This window comes from Rhinatrema bivittatum, chromosome 15 (assembly GCF_901001135.1).
Source record: "Rhinatrema bivittatum chromosome 15, aRhiBiv1.1, whole genome shotgun sequence".
Classification (NCBI taxonomy): domain Eukaryota; kingdom Metazoa; phylum Chordata; class Amphibia; order Gymnophiona; family Rhinatrematidae; genus Rhinatrema; species Rhinatrema bivittatum.
Genome location: NC_042629.1, coordinates 32,970,768 through 32,998,069, shown reverse-complemented (window position 1 = coordinate 32,998,069; position 27,302 = coordinate 32,970,768). Strand labels below are relative to the sequence as shown.

At 43.6% G+C, this 27,302-nt stretch overlaps 1 protein-coding gene across 5 annotated transcripts in view; it reads left to right on the top strand.

Annotated features, from left to right (window-relative positions):
- The first annotated feature begins 5,096 nt into the window (after positions 1–5,096).
- LOC115076971 (beta-1,3-galactosyltransferase 5-like) overlaps positions 5,097–27,302 on the top strand; it is a 39,472-nt gene continuing 17,266 nt past the window's right edge. For 4 of the 5 annotated variants that reach the window (XM_029579034.1, XM_029579033.1, XM_029579031.1 and 1 more), the window contains exons 1-2: positions 5,097–5,167; positions 5,309–5,473. The gene's annotated coding sequence lies outside the window, so the exon portion shown is untranslated. Of the gene's footprint in view, positions 5,168–5,308; positions 5,474–15,660; positions 16,670–27,302 lie in introns of those variants that run through there. The other variant, XR_003852922.1, reaches the window with a different exon arrangement.

The following is a 27,302-nucleotide window of genomic DNA, read 5'->3' as shown; positions in this document are numbered from 1 at the left end:
TTGACTTCTTGTCTTTATTCACTAATTGCCATATTGTCCAGACATTTTATCTCACATGTATGTGACTACTAGCTCTGCACTTTTTCTAAACCTAACACATTATATTAAATACCCCAAAATAATAACCAAAAATCAGCACATGTATCACTATTGTCATGTCTCTGGTAGCAAGTAATCATTACTGTTAAATCACTATAAAAAGGACCTGTCTATAATCTATTTCTTAATAGAGAAATTTTACTAAAACCAATCTGGGTACATGCCAGGTTTTTCAACTTCAACCTTTGCTAAACTTCTTGTGTTCTGCTTCAAAGTCAAGATTTAATTCTTTATCTGCTAGACGGCTTTAAGTAGGAGCTGTTCTTATACTTTTAATTCTCTAGTATGTATGCATGTGACCTTGAAGCTTGCAGTCCTCGTTAAGCTAAGGGATGAAGCTGTGAAGGGGGCCTTGGACTGTGGGCTACTGGGAAGGGAGAGCTAGAAGGGGAAGGAGAGAACCGTGGGCTAAGAGGTGTTCCAGGATGCTTCTAGTAAAGGAGGAGGGGGAAGTTGTGGGCTATGAAGGGAGAGTGGGGGAAAAGCTACCTAACAGCCCAGAAACCTGTAATTTCTTTAAGTAGTGCTCTGCCCATTATCTTTCCAACAAGGGAAGTGATTATCCCCTTGTACAGGTCTTTGGTGAGACCTCACTTGGAGTACTGTGCTCAGATCTGGAGACCGTATCTCTGAAGGGGCAGAGACAGGATGGAGGCGGTCCAGAGAAGGGCAACCAAGAAGGTGGATGGTCTTCATCGAATGACTTATGAGGAGAGATTGAAGAATCTAAATATGTACACCCTGGAGGAAAGGAGGAGCAGATGTGATATGATACAGACTGTCAGACACTTGAAAGGTTTTAATGATCCAAAGACAATGACAAACCTTTTCCGTTGGAAAAAAATCAGCAGAACCAGGGGTCACGATTTGAAGCTCCAGGGAGGAAGACTCAGAACCAATGTCAGGAAGTATTTCTTCACGGAGAGGGTGGTGAATGCCTGGAACGCCCTTCCGGAGGAAGTGGTGAAGACTAAAACAGTGAAGGATTTCAAAGGGGTGTGGAATAAACACTGTGGATCCATAAAGTCTAGAGGATGTGAATGAAGAGAAGAGGCATGGGGTGGCTTGTGGGAATGACAGCTACTACCTGGAGATTAATACCCTTATTCAATAAACATACACATGGTTAATGCGACACCAACATTGCTCTATGCTTCAATGGCAAGAGGAAATGTGTAAAAAAGGATTTGCATTCACAAAAAAGCGGGGGAGTAGCTTGCTTGTTGCAGCGGTTACTACCCCAAACCAAATAAGCCTGATACTTCACTTTCAATGCATATCCAGCATAGCTCTCTGCTTCAACGGCCGGGGGGGGGTGAAGAAAAGAGGATTTATATTCAGACAACAACCAACAAGGACTGAATTACATAGTCTGGGTAAACAAATAAGCCTGGGAGTAGCTTACTTATTGCAGCTACTACCCCTAACCAATTAAACTAGATACTTCACTTAGCTGCAGCTCCAGCACTGCTCTCTACATCAATGGCGGGGGTGGAAGGTAAATAGAACCAAAATGTTACTAATAGGGGCCAAGAGTAACAGATAAGTATGAGAAAAAAATAAGTGTGAAAGCTTGCTGGGCAGACTGGATGGGCCGTTTGGCCGTCTTCTGCCATCATTTCTATGTTTCTAGATAAGCTATGTCCTGAACTTGTACATAATAATGGAGTCTAAGTTATATTTTCTCTCTCTATCCTCCTTCTCCATTTCAACCATCTTAACTAACTTCTGTTAATACCAGGGGGAAAAAGTGGAGGGCTTGGGGAGGGGGGGGGGGGCTGTAAAGCAAGAACTGTAACATAGTATGTTTCTCAGTGAACACAAAACTGCAAGCAATAACTGTAACTCATTATAAACAAATCATAACTATATGGCAAAATTTCTCTCTCATAAGGGACAAAATTAACCTTTCGCATGATTCATCGAGATGACTTCTGCAAGTCTGTCCTACCCAATACAGAGTTAGAGTATATAGTACTAGAGGGCAACAGTGATACAACTGGCATCTCAGAGACCTGGTAGAAAATGACAACTGGCAGGACACGGTGATACTGGGTACAAATTATATCAAAATGACAGAGAAGAGAGAAATATGTAGTCATGATGTGGCACTATATTTCAAGGATTCCTTATAATCAAGTAAAACAGATTCTGCAAGAAACAAACTGCAATCTGGAATCTTTTTGGGTAGAAATTCCATGCAGGACAAGGAAGAATATTGCGCTGGAGGTTTATTACCAACCACCCGATCAGGCTAATGAAATAGACAATGAAATAATAATAATAAAGGGCATTAATAATGGGAAACGTCAATTACCCTAACATTGATTGGGTAAATATTTTATCTGGACATGACTAGGAGATTACATTTCTGGATACCATAAATGACTGCTTCATTGAGCAACTGGTTAGACAGGGCTGGTGTTTCCATTAGCTAAATTAGGCAATTGACTAGAGAGCAGAGCCAAAATTGTTTTCAGGGACAAAAATCTTCCAGAAGAATGCTGGGTTACAGCTAAGACTGCCAAACAAAAGAGCACTATGTTGGAACCAGTGCGCCTGGTAGGAGGGAATACTGTGCAAAAGCCTGCCACTAATTGGTATATTGGGGGTGGGTGTGTATGACCAAAGATTTGCCTGGGTGCCAAATACTCTTGCACCAGCACTATGTTAGAACAAACAAGGGGGAGGGAGGGGGCTACCTTAGATCTAGTTCTTACTGAAATGCAGGATTTGATGCAAGAGGTAGCAGCAGTGTAGCTGCTTGACAACAGTAATCATAATGCAATCAAATTTGAAATAGTCACTGGAGCAAAAATCCCCATAAAATTGCCATAACAACATATGCATTTAAAAGGGGGAGATTATGACAAAATGAGAAAACTAGTTAGAAGAAAACTAAAAAGAGCAGTTACAAGGGTTAAAAGTCTACATGAGGCATGGAGGCTATCCAGAAACACTATTATGGAAACCCAGACAAAATGCATTCCATAAATTAAGAAAGGTCAAAAGAAAAAGAAGCACAAGCACCTACCAGCACTGCTAAGTAGTGATTCAAAAGAGGCCTTCTGTTGAGCGTCCTGGCTGCATTGGTGCCGCCGTTGGGCCTGCTCACCTCGTGCTGCCCTCTACTACTTCCGTCCTTGCCGCTGCCGCCAGTTCCCGACGTCCCTGATGCTCTCTCCAAGCATCCTCTGCCTCTTCCACGTCACAGACCTTTCAGCAGTTCTCCCGTAGGGGCTCCGCGTCTTCCATCACCTCGGCCCCACCCCTAGACACGCACGTGGCAGACATCTCCACTTTTAAAGGGCCATGCTCGGGAAACTCGACTCGGACGCATCCCGATGACATCTCATAGCCCTAGTATAAAAGGCGAGCCTCTTTTCCCAGAGCCTCGCCTAAGCAATCGAGTCGACACCTCGGTGTACTAGTTTGCCTGTTCCTTGTATCTGATCCTGCGATCCAGTGTCTCCTTGTTCTAGCGTCTCCGTGTTCCTGTGGTCTTCCGTGTCTTCCAGCGTCTGTCTTGTTCCTGCTCCACGTTTCCTGGTAGTAACCTTTGGACTGACTCTTGGTACTGACCCCTGCTTGCCTGACTACAACTGACCGCTGCCTGGAGCTGACCTCTGCCTGCCTGACCTCTTGTGCTCCGCCTCCTGGTGGCAGGCGCTCTCTGGGTCCGACCAGAGGGTCGTACCAATCCTGCACCAGGCCAAGGGTCCACCTCCAGCGCAACACCATCAAAGACAAAAAAAACCAAAACAAAACCTTAAAAAAATAGAAAGCAGGACCTAATGAGAAAAACTGGTACTGCCAAATTAAATAGAAAACACTAAAAATGGTGGCCAAGAGGGAATTTGAGGAGAGACTTGCCAAAGAGGCAAAAACTAATAATAAAAACCTTTTCAAGTGCCTTACAAACAAATAAACTGCAAGAAAGTCAGTTTGGTTCAGGGCTGCCAACCGGTTCCAGATTTTCAGGATAGGTTGATCCAGTCCTGGTTTTTCTCCCCTGCATGCAGGTACTTATACTCTTGATTTTCTGAAGGAATGCAATTAGGTACATCAGAATAAGTCCCAGCTTGCATTGGGGTAAAATCAGGACTGTATCAACCTGCCTGAAAATCTGGAGCTAGTTGGCAACCCTAGTTGGGCTGTTAGATGACTGATAGATAAAGGTAAAAAATATATCTAAAAATAACAGAGAAATAAAATTAATTCAGTCTTTATAGAGGAAGATGATGGGGAGATACCCACCCTGGAATCTTTTTTTTTTTTTCCAGGTAATGACTCAGAGGGACTAAATCAAATCAGTTTGAATCTGAAAAACTTGTTAGTGCAAATTGACAAATTAAGTAGCAGCAGATCACTAAAACCTGATGGTATTCGTACCAGAGTTCCAAAGGAACTCAAATATGAAATTGCAGACTTACTACTGACAATCTATAACCAATCATTCAAATCTGCCTCTACACCTGACGCACTAGAAAGCAGCAAATCTAGCACTGATTCTCAACAAGGGCTTCAGGGGGGACCTGAGCAACTACAGTCTGAAACTGTGTTTAAGAACAAAATCACTAGTCATATGGATTAATGTGCTTTAATGGCAAAGGGCCATCATGGATTTAGGAACAGTAAGTTGTGCCTTACTAACCTTTTATTTTACTAGAATGCTTTGAAGGTGTAAACAGTTCCAGTATGTGGATAAAGGAGAGCTGAATGGTATGGTGTATTTAGATTTCCAGAAGGTATTCAGCAAAGTCCCTCATAAGAGACTCCTCAGTAAACTAAAAAGTCACGGGATAGGAGGTGTTGTCTTAATGTAACTGGTTAAAAGGCAAGAAACAAAGGTGGACTTAATGTTCAGTTTTCCCAGTAGAGAAAAGTGAATAATGATTTGCTTTGGGACCATGGTTGCTCTACTTATTCGTTAATGATTAAGAAAGGGGAATAATAAGTGATCACATTTGCAAATGACACAAATATTCAGGGACTTAAAACACAGGAAGACAGTGAGGTACTACAGAAGGACCTTGTGAGGCTGGAGAACTGGGCATATAAATGGCAGGTAAGATTTAATGTGGACAAATACAAAACAAAGCACACTGGGAAAAATAACTCTCATTTTAGATATAGGATGATGGGCCACATACTTTTGTATGGTCAGTCCTAGCCCTCATCAATTTCTTCTTCTTTTTTTTTTTTTTAGTTTTTTTTCATCTGTAGTTGCTTGCAAGGGATGAGTTTGGGGAATATTGCTCTCCCCCTCCCTGAAATGTAACAAAACCAATGGTGACTGAAGAGAAAGAAGGAGGCTCGGCAGACTGCCGCAGAGCCCATCACACAGTGACCTTGAAGAAAGCAATTAGGCCTGGTAAGTTGCAACGACTCCAATCTACAGTGGCCTTGAAGAGAGTGGTGGAGGCCCAGAAGATAAGGGGAAGTGGTGTGTGTGTCTGTGAGGACGACAGCTTGTATGAATGTCTGTGTGTGTGAGTGTGAGGGTGTGTGTGAAGAGGACAGACTATGTGTGTATGAGAGAGAGAGAAAGGACATACATGTGTCTTTATGTGAGCTTGTGAGTAGGTAAGGGGGGGGGGGGTTGTGTGAGAGTTTGTGTGTGTGTGTGTGTGACAGAGAGAGAGTAAAGTTTGCACAGCCCCCTCCCCAATTCACAACAATCTCAGTGTGGCTGCAATCAAAAAAATCCCAGGTATGGAGAGCAGTAGATTTTTTTTTTTAAATCCTTCTGAGTTTCATTACTGGATGTTATTTGATGTGTCTACAGTTTAGATATATAATATTGTATTTTGGGAAATTTATAAACATTTATATAAGGCTTTCATTATTGGTTGTTATAATTATTAATTATTTTGAAGTGTTTATTATTTTTATTAATATGGTTTTACTATTATGATTGATGTTTTATATTTTTTGATTTTACTATTTGTTAGTCCCTTATTATGACTTTGGTAAGGGTCTGTCCGTGTTTTGTGTGTGTGACCCAGGTGAGGGATTCTGCTAGTGTATAGTAAGGGTCCTTCTTGTTCTGTTTTCAATAAGAAGTTTATTGGTCTTCTAGGTCTTGATGTAATGTTTGCAGTGCTGCTCTTCCCTGGTTAGAGTTGTTGCTGTTTGATTCCTGGGAGGTAATTGTTTGATATAGAAGATTTATCACTTGGAGTAAACTGTATTCTTGGCAAGCTCTGATAGCTTTTATTGGATCTATGTATTACCCAAAAATACTGTATCTTTAGATATGAATGTCTCTGATCTGACATCTGAAGAAGGAACTATGTAGTTTTAGAAGCTTTTGTACAATATTTTTAGGTATATTATTTTTTATTTTACAGGTATTTTAGGCAGCTTGGCATTTTCTGTTTTTGTAATAGGAAGTGTGTTGTTTTTTTAGAACAAGATTATTGGGGATAAAGGGGGAAAAAAGGTGGGACGAATAGAGGAAGAGGGTGGGTCGAATTGAGTGGGACGAGTTGAGGAAGAAGGTCCTAATCTGGGTATGCCTGTTTGAAGAGCCAGGTCTTTAATTTTTGTTTGAATTTGTTGGTACAGGGCTCAAGGCGGAGGTTCACAGGTAGTTTGTTCCAGTGGGCGGGGCCTGCAATAGACAGGGCTCGATCTCTTGTGGAGGATAGGTGTGCCTTTTTGAGGGAGGGGATATGGAGCATGCCATTGCGGTTAGTTCGAGTGGGATGGCTGGATTGTATGAAGTGGAAAGGCTCGTCAAGCCAGTTAGAATTATGTGTGTAAATGGATTTATGAATAATGGTAAGGGTTTTGAAGAGGATACGTGAGGGGATAGGGAGGGAGCCAGTGAAGGTCTTTGAGGATGGGGGTGATGTGGTCGGATTTGCGGGCATGGGTGATGGTTCTAGCTACAGCTTTCTGCAGCATTTGGAGTGGTTTTATAGTGGAGTAGGGGAGGCCAAGAAAAAGGGAGTTGCAGTAGTCAAGTTTGGATGAAAGGGTTGCCTGAATGATTGTGTGAAGGTCATGGGTGTGGAGAAGCGGTTTGAGCTTTTTCATGATGTTGAGCTTGTAGAAGCCTTCCTTTAGGACTTTGTTGATGTGTTTTTTCATGTTTAGGGATTGGTCAATTAGTACTCCAAGGTCTCGTACACAGGGTTGAGAGGCAATAGAATTGAAGGCTGGGTTACTTGAGAGTGAAGGCTTCGTGCTTTGATGGTTGGATATGAGAAGTAGCTCAGCCTTGGAGGAGTTCAGAGCAAGGTGGAGAGTTATGAGAAAGGTGTTTATGGAGTTTAGACATTTCTCCCAGAATTTTAGTTTTTCTGAGATAGAGTCTTGTATCGGGATGATGATTTGTACATCATCAGCGTAGATGTAAAATTTGAGTCCCAGGTTGGTTAGGAGATGGCAGAGTGGCAAGAGGTATATATTAAATAGGGTGGAGGAGAGGGATGAGCCTTGTGGAACTCCTTGGGTGAGGGAGTAGCGAGATGATTCTGAGTTGCCTATTTTGACAGAGAATTTTCTGTTGGCAAGTTATGATGTGAACCAAAGGAGGGCTGTGCCAGAAATGCCAATATCAGTGAGGCGAGATAGGAGGAGGTTGTGATTTATTGTGTCAAACGCTGCGGAGATGTCGAGGAAGGCGAGGATGTAGCTGTGGCCTTGATCAATGCCTATGAGAAGGGCGTCAGAGAAAGTGAGCAAGAGGGTTTCTGTATTTAGGTGTTTATGAAAACCAAATTGGGCGGGGTGGAGAATGTTGTTATCATCAAGGTAGTCCATGAGTTGTGAGTTGACCACTTTTTTCAGGATTTTAGTGATAAATGGAAGATTGGATATGGGGCGGTAGTTTGCGGGGTCTTTTGGGTCCAGGGAGGGTTTTTTGATGAGGGATTTGACAACAACATGCTTGAGGGCATCAGGGACTGTGCTAAAGGATATGGAGCAGTTGATGATATCAGCTAAGGGTTTGCTATGGTGTTGGGGATGGATAGGAATACTTTAGTGGGGATAGTGTCTGTAGTGTGGGATGCTGGTTTAATTTTTTTAAGGATAGATTCAATTTCTTTGGAAGAGGTAAGGTCAAGGGAGTTAAGGTTGGCATTGGCAATGGTCGGGATGATGGGCATGGGAGGTGAGGTGATGGGGAATCTAAGGAGGATGTTTGCTATTTTATTGTGGAAGAATAGGGCAAGTTCTTCACATTTACTGGTGGCTTCATTGTCAGAGATGGTGGGCAGGGAGGACTTAGTGAGGTCAGATACATAGGATTTTGCTGTACTTTCCACCGTCATCTTTATTTTGCTCTGCATATTATGAGTTCCCCTCCCCCGACCCCTGTTCTTTGTATTTTCTACCTGTCAGTTCAAATGTAAACCGGTATGATGTTGTACACTAATGTCGGTATATAAAAGTTTTAAATAAATAAATAAATAGGAGAAAAGTGATTTAGGGTTGTATATGTATTTGTGAATTTTGGATGCATAGAAGTCTTGTTTCATTTTAAGAGTGGCGAGTCTGTATGTGTGCAGACTGGATTTGTACATGGCTGCTAGTTGCATGGATGGGTTCTTGCGCCAGTTTCTTTCTCTCAGTCTGAGATTGTTTTTCATTGTCTTTAATTCTGATGTGTACCAAGGATTTCTATTTTTTTGTGTTGGGTGTAGGTCTCGGTTGATGAGGGGACATAGTTCGTTTGCTATGTCAAGGGTGAGTTTGTTCCATGAGTTGAGGGCAGCTTCAGGGGAGGTGCAGTCTAGATTAGAAAGGGAGTTGGAGAGTGCTGCGATTAGGTCCTCAGAGGGGCAGGGTTTTCTGAAGATGATGGTGTTACTGTGGGAAGTATTTCTGGGGTTCAGGGCGTTTATGGTTAGCTGGGCATTAATGAGGACGTGATCTGACCAGGGTACTGGGGTGCAGGGGGGGTATTGGGAGAGAAGATGCTTGAGTTAACGAAGATAAGGTCTAAAGTGTGTCCGGCTTTATGGGTAGGGACTGAGATGAGCTGACTAAAGCCGATGGCCTGGAGTAAGTTGAAGAAGGTGTCGCAGGAGGAAGAAAGTGGGGTGGAGTCAACATGGAGATTGAAGTCTCCGAGTATGACAACTGGAATTTCGATATTAATGTTTTCAGATATGAATTCTATTAGAGGGGATGGGTTGTGCTCTAGGAGTCCTAGGGGTGTGTAGACAAGGCAGGTTTGGAATTCTGGTGATTTGAACAGGCCTAGTTCAAATTTGGGTGGTGTGTCAATGTTTATGTGTCTGAGTTTAAGGTGCTTTTTTACAGCTAGGAGGAGGCCTCCACCTCTTTTTTTGGGTCTGGGTATGGTGAATATGTCATAGGAGGGCGTAGGGAGCTGGTTTAATAGGACAATGTCAGAGTCCTTGAGCCAGGTTTCAGTGACTGCACAGATGTCATCCTGCTCGCGATCGGCACGGTTTCCCCTCCACCATGACCGGCGAAGACCCATCGGGGTCAGTGGAGGCCGGCCGCAGTGCTCAGCAATCCCTCGGATGCCATCCCGAGCCACAACGAGGCCCCAGAAGGCCCGCCCCTGCGACGACGTCATTGGCTGCTCAAAGGTAGGGCTGATTTAAAGCCCACATTGCATCCAGGCGTCACGTGCCGAAGGAGAGCGAGAAAGGGGCCTGCCCCTTTGTGCGCCCCTTAGTGCGAACCTGTGCCTGTGGATGTGGGTCCCTCCAACACAAATTGTAGGTGACAACGCAACCATCCCCCCGCTGATCACATCACAGCCCTACGTTGTCGACGCAGACCCGCCGGGGTCAGGGGCCAGCACCTCCCAGACTATACAGATCTCACCGAACCCAACCCTGAAAGATCAGATGGACCTACAGCAGGACTATTCTTTTCACAGTCTGTAACTATTATAAGCGCTCATTCGAGACACTCATTCTGTATCTATTATTGCTGATACGAACGTCCGCTGTTTTCTGCCTCCTATTTTACTGCTCCTCTACACCCATCAATACTTTAGTTGCTACTCCTTACTGTATATTATCTTCAGCACTCCCTGTGCACTCCTGCAGAATCCCTTACTTATTCTCACCCCGACTCACCCCTTTCAGTCATTCCGCCCCATTTACCTCCAGCTACCCTCCATGGATTCATACCCTATCCCTTGCATTCACTTTCCATTCACCAGACGCCCCCCCCTCAACACCCTCTATCCCCCCCCACCCTGCAAGTCCCTTATCCCCATCCTCACCTCTCCGCTGACTCAACTCCTTGGCCTCACTACCCTAGCCATAATATTCTTTAACGCACAATCCCTATCTAAAAAGACACCCATTCTCAATGACCTCCTCATCGATTGCAAGCCTGACATCTGTGCTGTCATGGAGACTTGGTTCAAAGACTCAGATACTGTCCTCATCAACCAACTCCCTACCTCCTCCTCCGAATTCTTCTCTATCCACAGACCCAAAAAAAGAGGAGGAGGCCTCTTGCTGGCAGCCAAGAAATGTTTAAACCTTAAACCCATCCCCACAGCTACCCCTCCCAGGTTAGAAATAGGCCTCTTCAGGTCAGACACTTTGCAAATCTGTCTAGTATATGCCCCCCCTTTGTGCCTAGAGGCTAACCCCTCTCCTTTAATCGAATTCATCATTGACTGGATAAAACCTGACATCCCCTCCATCATCCTCGGAGATTTTAACCTCCATGTGGACTCCCTTCCCCAAACTGCGTCATGCAAATCCTTACTACAGTCCCTACTTGCCCTAGGGTTCCAGCAAATCATAACATCCCCGACACACAAAGCCGGACACACTCTGGACTTAATGTTTATCAACTCTGCCATCCGTTCCACCAACCAGCCTACCTCCCCCCCTATTCCATGGTCTGACCACCACCTGATAGAAGGCCTTTTTTCCATCAACATCCCTCCCCCTAGCAACAATATCAGCAGCACAACCATAATATCCAGAAAACCCTGCCCCAGTGTCGACCTAGTGAACGCACTCGCCACCTCACTATCCAATTTAAACTGTTCAGATCCGGATACAGCACTAGCGTCCTGGAATAACCTCATAGGAGACATCGCCAATAAACTCTGTCCAGTCTCCAAAAGAGTTATAAGGGCCTCCTCAAACCCCACCAATCCATGGTACACACCAGAACTTAGAACCTTAAAAACCGCCCTTAGGCAAAAGGAGAGACAATGGCGTAAAGACCAGACCCCTCATAACTCTGCCATCTACAAATCAGCTCTGCACAGCTACAGACTCTCTACCCAAAAACACAAACGAGATTTTTACACTAAAAAAAATCCATGACTACAGATTCAACCCCAAAGTACTCTTTTCTTACGTCTCAAGTCTTACCTCTCCTATCCCCCCTACTATACTAGACTCAGATGCTTCTGCTAAATGCGAGGAACTGGCCAACTACTTCTATAGCAAAATCGCAACTCTCCTAAAGAGATTCCCCCCCCCCTCTTCAAACAGTCTCTCACCCACCCTGCCTGCCCCCCCCACACCAAACCAACCCACAATGGCCGCCCTTGACTTCACCTCCACCAAAGAAGTCAAAACCATCCTCAAAAAACTCAAACCTTCTTCCCATCCTGAGGACCCTATTCCATCCAAAGCACTACTAGCCATCCCTAACGCGATAGTCAGAGCTATAGCAGATATTATCAACTGCTCAATTGCTCATGGATCCATCCCAGATGCATTCAAGCATGCGGTAGTCAGACCCCTCCTCAAGAAACCCTCACTCGACCCCAATGATCCCTCTAACCTCTGCCCAATCTCCAACCTCCCTTTCATTGCCAAGCTAATGGAAAGAGTTAACTCACAACTCATTGACTATCTTGAAAACCATCTGATCCTCCACACATCCCAATTTGATTTCCGGAAACACTTCAACACTGAATCCCTACTTCTCTCCCTTTCCGACCATCTCCTCCAAGGCATGGGTCAAGGCCATAGCTACCTCCTTGCCCTCCTCGATATTTCATCAGCCTTCGACACTATTAGCCACCATCATCTACTGACACGCCTGGAAAACATCGGCATTTCAGACCTGGCCCTTGCCAGGTATAAAAAAAAATGGAGGGAGCAGGACTGGAGGCAGAGAGAAGAGATTGGTAGGTGGGGTGAAGAGTGGGAGGGGTATTGTCTCTTAGGAAGAAATAAATCGATGGAAGAATAGATACAGTATTTAGCTGAGTTTCATCGGATAGTACAGTATTCAATGCAAAGAGTAGGGTGATATAGTGTACAATTACAACATACAGAGTTCGAAATATGGTGATGACAGTAGTGGCCGAATGCTCTGATAGACAATGGTTTGGTAGTATGTATGAAGAGCGCTGGTAGGTAAGCTCACTGGTTCTGTAAGCAGAGTTACGTCACCCGGTAAGGGCTCTCCATGAATAGTAATGGAGGCGTCATAGTCTCCACAATAGTAATGGAGGCATCATAGTAGTGGTAGGGATCCGTAAATGTTCCACTAGATGTTTCAAAATGAAATTTTCCCCTGCCCTAGAGTCCACTAAGGCAAGGGTCTGATATTCCAAATGCCCGCAGATTAAAGACACTGGAAGAGAGAGTGGAGGAGAGGGTGCAGTTAGACCTAAGAAGAGTCCTCCCACAGGACTTAGGTCTGCCAGTTTTCCGGACATATAGGGCATGTTTATACAGCATGACCAGCTTGTCCACAATACATGCATAGTTCCAACCTCTTTCAGAATCATCTCTCTTTAGAAGTCAAATGATTGCGGCCCAGTTGCATTGGTTCTTCTTCACCAGCAACAGGCCCTGGGAGTGTAGGCCTGGGTACAGACTTGACATGAATCTCTCCCTGGAGTGGTCTTCTGGGACTCTTGACCTCTTCAACTTTGTCACGAATTTGGTGATAAATCTTTGCTGCCAACTTCATAAGTTCCGTTAAGGTCTCGGGCATCTCACGAGTAGCCAGTTCATCTTTCAACCGGGAGTTCAGGCCTTCAAAAAACAGGGTTTTCAGGCACCTAGAGTCCCAATGTAATTCAGAAGCCAACGTCTTGAATTCAATGGCGAAAGGTAAAGGTTTGTTACTTTGTTTTAGATGAACCACAGCTGATCCTGCTATTGAATACAAGGCAGGGTCATTTCGGCTGCTTTTGACACCGTTGACCACTCCATCTTCCTCAATCAACTGTCAAACATAGGAATAACAGGATCTGTACTATCCTGGTTCAAAACATTCCTCAGCAATAGAGGCTATAAGGTCAAAATCCACAATAAAGAATCATCCCGCTATACCTCGTCTCTAGGAGTTCCGCAAGGTTCCTCACTTTCCCCAATGCTCTTTAACATTTACCTTCTCCCGCTCTGCCAACTGCTAACCCGCTTGAATCTAACACATTTCCTATACGCCGACGATGTGCAAATCTTGATTCCCATTAAAGAAACCATCTCTAAAACACTTGAATTTTTAGACATTTGCCTTCGAGAGATCAATCTCCTTCTCACTAGTCTAAATCTGATATTAAATACAGTCAAGATGGAACTTCTTTTCATCTCCCCAGAAAATAGTAACCTCTCTCTGTGTCTTCCAACCAACCTTCTTACCACCCAAACAAGGGACTTAGGAGTAATTATTGACAACCATCTCAACTTAAAATCCTTCATCAAACAAACAACAAAAGACAGCTTCTATAAATTACAGGTTCTGAAGAGATTCAAACCTCTCCTTCACCTGCGAGACTTCAGAACAGTACTTCAAGCAGTAATTTTTTTCTAAGATAGACTATTGTAATTCTATCTTACTTGGACTCCCTTCCGCATCCATTAAACCCCTTCAGATGCTCCAGAACTCGGCTGCGAGAATTCTGACTAACACGAGGAGAAGAGATCACATATCTCCAATTCTGAAGAACTTACACTGGCTGCCAATACACTTTAGAATTATCCACAAATCCATCACCATCATCTACAAAGCTATCCAACACCATGCTATGCTTGATCTACAAATCCCACTCAGACGACACACCTCCACTAGACCCATCAGAGAAGCTTATAAAGGATCACTTCTCGTCCCTCAAACCAAAGCTACTCACCATTTAACTTTTAGAGACCGAGCTTTCTCCACAGCCGGACCATCAATATGGAATTCTATTCCCCCGGATCTGAGACAAGAACCATGCCTACCCACTTTCAGAAAAAGGCTCAAGACTTGGCTGTTTAAGCAAGCCTTCCCAGATTCCGTTTGAATGTCAACAACATCCTCTAAGAGACTTCACAATATAATGTAAATATTTATTCCTTAACTGATCAGTTATCTTGCTCTAATTCTTTCCCACAGTTAGACTTTACCCTGTTTTAATGTAACTTTATGACCTTCGCACTTGTTAATGTTCTGTTATTTGACTCACTCCCCCTGTTATCTGTAAACCAGCATGATGTGATTTTTAATCACAAATGCCGGTATAGAAAAACTCTAAATAAATAAATAAATAAATAAATAAATAAAATACTGACTTAAACAGTTCAAGAAACCCGGCAAGATCATTCAGGATAGAGTCATTGCGCTCCCATAGCGGTGAGGTCCAAGCCAGCGCTCTTCCATCCAGATACGAAAGGATATAGGTGGTCTTGGCATACGCTTTGGGGAAATGGTTAGGTTGCAGAGAAAAGTGCATGCAACATTTATTAATAAATCCTCTATATTTCCAAACTTCACCCGCGAAGTGTGTCGGAGCAGATAGAGGCACTATAGACTTGACCGTCACTTCTGGTGGTTTAACTTCTTTACGTGCGGCAGTCTGTGCATTCATCTGTGCGTGTAACTGGTTAAATGCAACAGTCAAGTTGTCCAACGAATTCTGTTGTTCGGAGAGTCGCTGGGCCAGGCCTGGAATGGCCTGCAAAGCGGTGAGCTGAGCCGAATCCATGGAGTTAGCAATCTGTTATGTTTATGAGGTGTTGGAGTGGATTCTTGGGTACTGCGGTGATGGCCACTCCCACGGGGAGGAGCCCCGTGAGGAACTGTGGTACTAGGCTAGACTCTATACACGCAGACACAGAGAGGTTGCATTTATTGTACAGCTTGGTGGTACTGTCTGGGAGGTGGACATCAGTGAAGGTAACCCAGCATGATGGGGCTGGTGGGATGCTTCAGCTCGGTGCCTGCTGCCTCTTGCTGCTGATGTGGTGTGCTGGAGATGGGTTGTGCTAGCTCAACTGCCTCCCACTGCAGGTTCGGGTCCTCCATGAAGCCTGATATATTGAGACTTAATTTGAGCAGTCTTGCTGAACCAAGGGATGCCAGTATCTGCATCTGCTCAGGAGGCTGGTGCTGTTGCTCCTCCTCCTCACTGAACTGAGTCTGTCAGTACGGGGACATGGAAAAGTGCTGCAGCGCTGCTGGTCCCTGGTGCTTCACTGCTGGCAGGGCCAGTGCAAGGGTCTGTAGTGCCCTAGGCAGACCAATGTAACACTGCACCTCCCCAAAACCAACACCAAAACCCTCCCTGAGTTGAATGTGCCCCTGCTTACAGTGAGATATATAGAGTCAATATTCTCCTTCTTATAGTGCTCTCTCTCTCTCTCTCAAAAGTTGCTTACAGTAACCGTGATTGCCGCCGCTCCACTTTTATATATGGTGCCCTTCCGTCCACGGACACCACCCCACCCAACTACAGCGCCCTGACTGCTGGTCCCTAGGGCTTGACGACTGGGACTGATGGAGTCTTGGGCAAGAGCTGTGGAAACAAAAAAGAAGACATAAGTACCAGTGCTAAGAAGTACACATATACCATTTGACATCAGATGTACCCTTTGCATTAATCAATGTGAGGATCTTATGCTAAATTATGTGGACAACAGTAGCAGGTTTGCCATTTACAGGTGAGGTGAACTTACAGGCTCTAGTTTGCATGATGTCCAGCTGCTCTCCCATGCCCTTGAAGACATCCAGTCTTAGCCACTGGACAAGGCGCTCCTCCATTGGTATCAGTACAATCGATCAAGGAGATCCTCCTCCGGTCTTCCATATATACTTGTTGTGATTAGCCACCTTACTTTTCAGTAAGGCCTTGATGTCTTGGTGCCTGTGGCCACCTGCTCTGGACTACATTTCTTGCTGGTGCACCTAGCTACAGGCTGGGCGATTGTGCGCTAGATCTGGTTCTTGGATGCCCTCGTTGTCTTGGCTGCACGGTTGCCGAAGAGCACTGCATAGTGCATGAGCATTGATGCATGAGCGATGATCATTTCATTGTTCTCCAAGCTGAATTTCAAAGCCCTCAGATGAGCACGCCCTGCTGCCTGGCTGCCAGAACGGAGTGCTACTTCCACTTCTGGAGAGGTGTCCTCCCTTTCCTCACTCTTGCTCCCACTCCCCTTCCTTCTCCCCCCCCCCCCTGCACCTGCCCTACCAATTTCCCTCCACTCTGCCCTCTCTGTCTATCCCTAGCCTGCCGCAAACTTTCCTCCATAATCACCTGCTTATACTTTTCTCCCTCCCGCCTCTTCCTATCCATTCCCTCCTGCCTATCTCTACTCCTGTCCCTGGCCTCATCTCTACTCTGACTCCATCACCTAGCACTCCTGCTCTCATCCTCCATCCTCCTCTACCTCCTCTCCTCATGCCTGTCCTGTTCTCTCTTCTCTCTTCCCTCTTCCCTCTTCCCTCTTCTCTCACACTCCATCCTCTTCACTCTTCCCTCCTCACTCCTCAAAACCACCACACCTCACCAACACACCTGACCACTTCTCCTCCACCTCACCACCATGCACCACCACCTCTCACCACTCCTCCTCTGCCTTACCACCACTCACCACCTCTCACACCACTCTCTTCTGCCTTACCACCACACCTCAGCACTCTTCCACCTCACCACCATGCCTCACCACTATGCCGCCTCCTGAAACAAACACAGACAAACAGGACAAACTGACAAAAACTTTCATTCACACAAAGAAGACAAATGACCAAAGTGAAGGGAAACAGATGACAACAGAAAACAAGACAATGCACTCAGGAAATCAAAGTCTATAAGCTCCTACTCTAGGAAAGCATTAACTTCTCGTCCTATAGAACATCTGTAGAATGTCTATTGTAATGATGCAACATTTTGTCACATAATGTCTTTTCCTATTTATTGTTTATATGTTCATTCTAGCTCCTATTTTTCTGTGCTCCTTATATTTCTTTGATGGTGGACAAATTTAAATATTGGTTTTTTTTGTGTTTATATTATTCTTTTTGCCTTCTTTCTATATTTTTCCCATGTTTCTGTACAAAGTGTATTCTTTGCAATTATTGTTAATAAACTCATAAATAAAAATTAAAAAAAGAACCTCTTCAATTACTTTTTAACTCTACAGCTTGGCTGGTCAGTAGAATTAAGCGCACTGACCACATTACTTCGACCCTCCACCATCTTCAATGGTTACCTGTTGTTTTAGGGTTCAATCCCAGATATTGCCTCTTACCCTTAAACTCCTTAGCATTTCTTCTTTGCCTTGGATTAATTCTTTGCTACGAATATACCAACCCACCAGACATCTCAGATCACAAGAAAGGGGTCTTCTTGAAGTGCCTACAGTACGAGCAGCAAGACTGTCAGCTTCTAGAGATTGTGCTTTTTCGGTGGCTGCACCTGCCACGTGGAATACCATACCTGCCACCCTGAGACTTATGGAGCATTTTAAAACATTTAAATCGGCCTTAAGATCTTTTCTGTTGAACCGAGCATTCATGAAATTAATGCCCTAACATTAAGTTCTAGTTCTCAAGTTGGACTTTGGGCATTTAAATAACTTAACAAAGTGTGAGGCTATGTTGTGTTCTGTTTATGGTGCTTTTTAAAGTATGTTTATTTTGTAAATTGCTCAGGGCTTGTGCATGAAGCGATTAAGAAACTTGAATAAATCCAAAAGTATTTATTAATGTGTGGTCATGTGTGAATATAAAAGTATTTATTCAAGTTTTGTAATTGCTTCATGCACAAGCCCTGAGCAATTTACAAAATAAACATACTTTAAAAAGCACCATAAACTGAACACAACATAGCCTCACACTTTGTCACCCTGGCACAGATTAGTGGACATGTGCAGGGAAGCCCAGTACCAATCCTGCCTGAAACAAATAGTTTAAAATACTTTTCCAGCAGGTATTCCATTGTGGGTTTTCCATGTCCCCCTCAGCAGTCTCTCACTTGCCTGTTCCAAGAACTTCTGGGCCAACCCAGAATCCCATGCATGCCCCAATGCATCCTTGGGAGCTATGATCAGGGGCGGATTGACCTATCGGGGGATCGGGCATCCCCCGGTGGGCTGGTCTACATGGTCTCGACCGCGTGGCTCTTCCTCAGCCCAGCCTCAGCGCCTTCCAGTCAGCCCCTGCCGGAGGCCAAGCCGGCAGGGGCCGAAGAAATACAAATTGAGGCCGGCGGGGGCCGAAGAAAAGAAGATCAGCCAGCGCGGGCCGAAGAAATGAAGATGGGAACCTCCCAGCCAGCCCCCGCTGGAGAAATTAAAATTGAGGCCGGCGGCGGCCGAAGAAAAGAAGATGGGCGCCTCCCAGCCAGCCTCAAGCGGGGGCTGGCTGGGCGGCGCCCATCTTCTTTTCTTCGGCCTCGCCGGCCTTGATTTTAATTTCTTTGGCCCCCCCCCACCGGAGACAGCCGGCCCCCGAAGGCCGGCGGGGGCCAAATAAATTAAAATCGAGGCCGGTGGCGGCGGAGGCTGAAGCAAAGAAGATGGGCGCCTCCCAGCCAGCTTCAAGCGGGTGCTGGCTGGGCAGCGCCCATCTTCTTTCCTTCGGCCTCCGCCGGCCTCGATTTTAATTTCTTCGGCCCCTGCTGGCCTCTATTTTAATTTCTTCGGCCCCCGCTGGCCTCAGTTTTAATTTCCTCGGCCCTCTTGGTCTCCGGCGGGGGCCGAAGAAATTAAAATCTAGGCTGGCGGGGGCTGAAGAAGTGAACACCGGTGCTGCTAACCGCCGCCGGTGACCAGCTCTTCAGCCTTGGATCGGAAGGGTGCTTCTGTGTGTATGTGAGAAAGGAACGATGCTTGTGTGTGTGTGTATGAGAAAGGAATGGAGCTTCTGTATGTGTGTATACGGTATGTATGTGAGAGAGGAATCTGCCAGTTTTAAAAAAAAACTTTTGTGCTGGTAGTGCAACTTTTGAAAAGTTGGATGAAAGATTAAATTACTGAATGTTAAGCATCCCTCTTCTAGAAAATAAAATTTAGCAAAGTGGGTAGAGACAAATACTAAAGGCAAAAAAAAAAAAAAATTAAACTATTTAAAATGTTCATCTTAGCAAAATCACAAATTTAAGATACTGATGCCAGGTGGGGTTATTTTATTATTTTTTTTTTTAGCATAATTTAAGCATGAAGACTAGAATAGTTCCAATCTGAAATGGTTTTGCTATTTTTTTAAGCCTTTAGAAAATGTATATTTTTAAATGACTAAGACTGGAATCTTCCCATTTAAAAGGGAAGTTGACTAAGGATGTCTTTCGGTTCCATATCTCCCACATGAATAATCATATGACTGATAGTTTGAAGAAAGACACTTGCTTTATTGCCTGAAAGCGCAAAACAAGAGAAGCTGTACAGTGTGGGTGGCTGTCCCTTGGGAGGACAGAACCTGAAGGAAGGGTGTCATTTCGCCTTCTGATAGGAATGTGGTTTTCTTATTTAATGGTTGGGATCATCACTTTCACTTTTAGTAAAAGTGAAAAATGCTGCAAGTCTGAAAGCAAGGTGCTTCTGTGAGTGTAATGTATGTGAGACAGGGAGGGTGCTTCTGTGTGTCAATGTGTGTGTGCAAGAAAGATGGAGCATGTTTTTGGCTGGCTTGTGGCTGTGAGATAGAACATGTGTGTAATTGAGAGCTTGTGTGTAAGTGAAATAGAGAGAGCATGTGTGTGATTGAAAGCCTTTGTGTAAGTAAGAGAGAGCGGGAGCATTGTGTGATTGAGAGAGACTGGCCAGAGAGGTGACATGTGTATGTGTGAGACTGATCAGGGAGATGACTGATGTGTGTGTGCTCGTGTGTGAGTGAGAGAGAGAGAGAGAGACTGGTTGGGGAGATGATTGGTGTGTGAGAGACAGAAACTGGTCTTGAGGGTATGACTGGTGTGTGTGTGTGTGAGTGAGAGAGAGAGAGAGAGAAGAGATTGGTTGTGGTCCCTAAGGAAGAGGACCATGAGGACAGCTTCAGCAGCTACTGCTGCTTCTGGCGTCGCCTGCAAGGGAAAGGAGTAGGAGAACTGCTGAAGAGGGTAAGTAAAGGTGGCTTTTTAAGTTCATTTTTCTTGATTACCATTTTAATTATTGGGTAGTATGTGATGTGTCTGCTGTTTGAAATATTTTATTGGTGTTTGGTAAAGGTTTCAAAATTTCCTTGAGTCTTTAATTATTGGATATTCTATTCATCAGTTGTTTTGAAATTATTTTATTAGTATAATTTTATAATTATGAGTCATGATTTATATATATTGATTTTATTGATTTTTTCATGAGGAATGGTGACATTTTTGTTTTTCCATTGTTGCACTGTATAGAGTCTGGCATGATACGTTTTACAGTTTAGTTTTTGTCTGCACATTTCTATTTATACTTTATGTGGCTTTATTCTGTATTTGGTGAGAGTTTGTGTTCTGCATGCAAAGACTGAGAGGAAGCATTCTTTTAGCATGTGGTTTCTCTGTAGGGATCTGTAGTAGCTTGGCCTGTTCTGTTTTCCTGATAGGAGGTGTATTGATATTTTAGATTCTGGTGTAATATTTGGGGTATTCTTTTTCATAGGTGGGGTTGTTATTCTTTGAGTTTTGGAAAATAGTACTGTGTTGATACGGGAGGACCATGCTGAAATATAGGGGTGTGTACATATATATGTAAATTAAATATGTAAATTATATATGTAAATTATATTGTATATGTAATTGGGTACCCATGGGCCAGTATGGAGAAAAATCCCCCGGGCCACTATTTTCCCTCAATCCGCCCCTGGCTATGATCAAAGGAAACTTTCAACTCAAAAGCCCTTCTTACATGATAGAAGCCTCTCTGCTCTGCAATCTTATCTTCCCTCCCTGCTGGGCTGCTAATTTACTGAACAGAGGGGCTGGATGCCTCTCTTGCATTGACACCAGTCCTAAAGAAGACAAACCTTTTTTTTTTCTTATTTTTTACATTTCTTTTGGTGGACATGTTGACAGTAGATATTGAAAGCCTAAACGGCTAAATAATTTAGCTGGGGAAGATTGCTTTCGATTATGCAGCTGAGCCTCTGGCTGAACCAACAGGCATGAAGGTGGTCACCCAAGGTCCTACCTACAACAGAACTTAAGCGGTGTGCTTGCAGTTTGTCTCCAGGGATTGTCTTCGATTGTGCAGCTGAGTCTCCGGCCAACCAACAGGCACAGAGTTGATCACCTGAGCTCCTACCTACAACAGAACTTAAGCGGCGTGCCTGCAGTGTGTCTCCGGGGATTGCCTTTGATTGTGCAGCTGAGCCTTCAGCCGAACCAACAGGCACGGAAGTGGTCACCTGAGGTCCTACCTACAACAGGACTTAAGCGGCGTGCCTGCAGTGTGTCTCCGGGGATTGCCTTCGATTGTGCAGCTGAGCCTTCAGCCGAACCAACAGGCACGGAAGTGGTCACCTGAGGTCCTACTTACAACAGGACTTAAGGGCGTGCCTGCAGTGTGTCTCCGGAGATTACCTTCGATTGTGCAGCTGAACCTTCAGCCGAACCAACAGGCACGGAAGTGGTCACCTGAGGTCCTACTTACAACAGGACTTAAGGGCGTGCCTGCAGTGTGTCTCCGGGGATTACCTTCGATTGTGCAGCTGAACCTTCAGCCGAACCAACAGGCACGGAGGTGGTCACCAGAGGGCCTCCCTACAACAGGACTTAAGCTCCATGCCTGTGGCATGCCGCCACCGGTGCACCAAAGCTATGCGCCAAATGGGCGCGCCCCTTCTGACAGTTTTTTCTCTTTATCGGAATGGGGAGGAAAAGAAAGGGGAGGCTTTTCTCAGCTCCCTAGGTAATGCCGCTCATAACTAGGTCTTTGGATCGCCATTTCATGGGAACAATTACTGGTAGGGAGGGAAGGTGAAATGGATACTATTAGAACTTCAGGTGAGCTTACATTAAGTATGGGTGGTAGGACTCTTCCCCCTGCACCTCATTTGGAATCATCTGTGGGTTTCAGCGCATCTGGGACTCTATCTAATGTAGATTTATTGAATTTGGAGCCTCAACAATGCTCTCAAGTTGTTTGTTTGACATCAACTTCTACTAGTACTCCAAGCCCTCAGATTCAGGAATTAGTCATCCAGACCAGTGCCCAGCAGCAATTGAAAAATGGAGAACTTGAATTACTGGTTTTGAGTCCTAAACCAGTTATTCAGCTTCCAGAGAATAAATTATATCTACCAGGTGATCCAGAAGAACCAGAGAATGTAACTCTAAAGAGACATTTGCAGAGCAGTCTCACAAATGGAGGCTGCTGTTTTTTCAACCTGTCTCCCAATTATCTGATTTATATTGTAAAAGCCTCTAAAACGATTCTGGACTTGGAAAATAGAACAGCTGCAATAGAGGGACAACTGGTAAACCTTAACCAAACCACTAACAATATATAATCTGTTATCGCATCGAGTATTAAAGATAGTTTATGTTTTAATGAAAGAATTGAACAACTAGCTAATGCTGTGAGAAATAAGAACTTAAGGTTTGTGAACTTTCCTAAAACTAGCTTATTGTCACCCATAGAACTGTTTAGTAAATATATCAGTGAAGTTTTACAAATAGTTCAGGATAAAGATAGTGATTCCACTTAAAGTGCGTGCCTGCAGTGTGTCTCCAGGGATTGCCTTCGATTGTGCAGATAGTGATTCCCCTTAAAGAATCACTAGTCAAAACACTTGAATACTGGGAATCCTGCCAATCAAAAATCAATGACCTCCTCTCCAGCCTAAATCTCATCCTAAACACCTCAAAAACCGAACTAATTCTCATTACCCCGGAAAACATCAATCACCACTCTCACACTTCAAACATCCCCCTATCTTCTCAAGTCAGAGATCTAGGAGCCATTATTGACAACAATCTGAACCTGAAAGCTTTTATAAGCCGCACCACCAAGGACTGCATTTATAAACTACAAGTATTAAAAAGAATTAAGCCTCTTTTCCACTTTCAAGACTTCAGAACCATACTTCAAGCAATAATCTTCGCAAAATTAGATTATTGAAACGCCATACTTCTGGGCCTTCCATCCTCATACACCAAACCGCTTCAGATGGCACAAAACACTGTGGCTAGAATCCTCACAAATTCCAAAAGAAGAGACCACATCTCACCCATCTTAAAAAATCTTCACTGGCTCCCTATCCAAGCCAGAATCATCTACAAATCCATCACCATCACTTACAAGGCAATCCATCACCTTATATCCCTGGACCTTCAATATCCAATCAGCCTCCATACCTCGCAAAGACCAATCAGAGAAGTCCACCGAGGAGCCCTCCAGGTACTGAACACAAAATCCACCCGTCACACAACGGCTAGAGATCGGGCATTCTCGACAGCTGGACCTTCACTTTGGAACTCCATCCCCACTAATCTGCGCTCAGAACCCTGCCTACCAACTTTCCGCAAAAGATTGAAGACCTGGCTTTTCAAACAAGCCTTCCCGGACAACTCATAACCACCTCCAATTCCTTTAACAATGCTTCCATTTGGTTCTGTAAATAATCACTAAGTTATTTATCTTATCCCCATACAGTTCTTTTACTCCTCCCCGTTCTTCTTTTCTTCCTCTCCCAGTTCTATACCCCTGTTTTTTGTAACTGCTCCCCCTCGCACCAGTTTAGTTCTACTGTTCGATGCACCCCTTGTTTCTATGTAAACCAGCATGATGTGACCTAGTCATGAATGTCGGTATATAAAAAATCTAAATAAATAAAATAAAATAAAAATAAAGAGATTAAGTTATCTAAATGATATTTCTCCAGGGCTCTCAGGATGTTATTACTAAAAGAGCTACCTTACTGGTTACTTTTGTAGTGGTTATGGATAAGAATAACATATTTTAAATTTAAATCCAAAGGATTTTGTGGGCAAAAGGTTCTTGTGTTCCCAGATGTGCCCGTGAAACACAGCTTCATAGGAAGTTATTTCTTTCATATAAGCAGTGCAAGATTTCACTTAGTGCTACTTTTTCCCTCAAGTTTCCCGCTAAGTGTTTGATATAACTTACCAAGGGAAATCATATATGTTTCTAGATCCACCTCATTCGGAGACCTTTTTAATTGACAAATCCTATGTGGTTATTACAGTTAGAGCTACATAGCAGGGTATAATAGTCATTTGTATGTAATTATAGCTGCAATGATTTATATTGTTTTTCTTTAAGTAATTTCTTATATTTCCCCCCCCTAGATGTGGGCTTGAATTCTGTTATATTAATGTAAACTCCTATTATGATATACTTATTATTGTATTTTCTTTTGATGTTCAGAATATTCTTTTGGTATTTATCTATACAATTGATAAATAATCTTATTTATTTATTTAAAATCTTTTCTATACTGTCGTTAAGCGGGTGCCATCACAACAGTTCACAATAAGGCACAAAAACTATGTTGCATAAAGTGTCTGGAATTCTAACTCTTAAACAGGTGCCATAAAAAATACTGTAACATTATATCATAATAAGTGCTATTTGGTGAGTGTTATAAGTTATGTCTAGTTTTTCTAACTCTGCTAAAAGTTTGGTGTTACTTAACTTTAGTTCTTTGTAGTTTAAGATAAAGGAGGAGATTAGAATATAGGAGAGAAGACACACTTTAAGAAGGAAGGAGTGTGTTTGTGTGGGCGTTTGCTTGACCGCAACTAACAGTTCCCTGATTCTCTTTGTGGTATGCTTGCTTAAATAGCCATGTTTTTAAATTTTTTCTGAATGTTTTGATGTCTCTTTCCAATCTGATTTCTATCGGCATGGTGTTCCATATTATCGGTCCTGCTAGGGACAGGGCCCTGTCCCTTACTTGTGTTAATCTGGCTGTTTTGACTGACGGTATAGTTAGCAGTGCTTTGTTTGCTGACCTTAGGTTTCTGTGTGGGGTATGTAAGCGGAGGGCTGTGTTCAGCCACTCTGCTTTTTCGTCGTGTATTAGTTTATAAATGGTGCATAAAGTTTTGTATTGTATTCTTTGTTCAATGGGTAACCAGTATAATTCTATTAAGGTTTCAGTGATATGTTCTCTTTTACTTTTCCCAGTTAGAATTCTAGCTGCTGAGTTTTGTAAAATCTGTAATGGTCTTATTGTGGTATATGGCAGTCCCAGTAGGAGGGCATTGCAATAGTTGGTACTGGAAAAGATTAAGGCTTGTAAGACTGATCGGAAGTTGGTGGGTGTTAGTAGTGGTTTTAATCTTCTGAGAGTCATAAGTTTGGTGTATCCTTCTTTTACTTTTTGAGATATATGTTGTTTCATACTTAGTTCTGGGTCGATTATCACTCCCAGGTTTCTTACTTTCTCAGCTAGATGTATTTTTTGGTTGTTGTTGAGTGTAATTGGGTTCTGGATGATCGTTATGTTTTTTCATTCTAGGTATAAGAAATTGGTTTTATCTATATTGATTACTAGTTCCATTTGGTTTAGAAGTTGTTTTATTATATCTAGGTACATGTTTACTATGTTTAGTGTTTTTTCAATTGTGTCGTCAATTGGGAGTATTAACTGAATATCATCGGCGTAGATGTAGTGCGAAATTCCTAAACCTGCTAGTAGGTGACATAACGGCAGCATGTATATGTTGAACAATGTGGCGGATAGGGCAGATCCCTGTGGAACTCCTGTTTGAAGGTTTATTTTTTCTGACATTATTTCTTTGATTTGTACTTGGAAGTATCTGTTATTTAGGTATGATTTAAACCATCTGATTTTCAAGTTGCTTAGTCCTATTTCTTCTAATCTATTTATCAATATGTCATGGTTAACTGTATCGAATGCCGCTGAAAGATCAAGCATTACTAAAATGTACTGTTTACCGCTGTCGAATCCTCTCATGATGTTGTCTGTTAGTGCAAGTAGTAGTGTTTCAGTGCTGAAGTTTTTGCGGAAGCCATGTTGTGATGGGTATAGTATATTGTTGTTCTCTAAGTGTTCTGTTAATTGTTTTTGTATGGCTTTTTCTATTAACTTTGCAATTAGTGGCAGGTTTGATACTGGTCTATAATTGCTCATGACTAGATGATCGCTGTTTTTTTTCTTTAGAATTGGTTTTACTATTGCTCCTTTTAGTGAGTCTGGCATGTTTCCTTCTTTTAGTGACAGGTTAATGATTTTTGTTAGAGTTGGAGAGACTACATTGGCTACTTTTTTTAAATCTGTGGTTGGAATTGTGTCTAATGCATGTGGGGTTGGGTTTAGTTTTTTTTAGCATTGATTCAACTTCAATTTCGGATATTTCGTCAAATTCTTCCCAATGTTTAACCTCTCTTTTTTGCATGTTAATTTTCTGCTTATTTATTCTAGGGATTTTTGCTTTTAGATTCGTGATTTTGTCATTAAAAAAGGTAGCTATTTCATTGCATTTGGTTATTGGTAGTTTCTGTGAATTGTCATTTTTGTCAGTTGTGAGATTTTTTACTATGTGTTGCAGTCTGGGAAGCTGCAGTCCAGGTGTGAACCCTTGAGCCGAACTACCCTGGTGACAGAGTAGGTCGGGAGGCGGAGCCACAGGCACAGGTCTTCACCCGGGAACCAGGAACCCCCCAGGAGGAGCCCGTAGGGTCCTAGAACCTTGGGACTTAGGAGCACAGTAACAGTCTCTATAGGAAAAGGCCTGGGCAAGGGTAACCCACAGAGTCCAGTAACAGGGAGCAGGAAGGCCCGGCGAGAGCGGGGCGGTCAGATAGAGTCTCTAGCCTGCTGAACAAAAGCAGTCAGTGAGCAGGCCCGGGGTCTGTAGTATGCCGCGGAGTGGAGCAGACAGGAAACAGGAACAGAGTCTGTAGCGTATCGTGGCCTGTGACCAGCTGAAGGCAGGACTGGAGTCAGTAGCGTGCAATAGAGCCGGAACGGGTGGTGAGTAGGAATGGAGATGAGCCCAAGTCAGGCTGGCAGCCAGTAGAAGCAGTCTCAGGAGCAGGCAAAGGTCGGAGGCTGGCGGCAAGCAGGAGCGGAGTCGGGCACAAGCTGAGGTCAATGGCGGG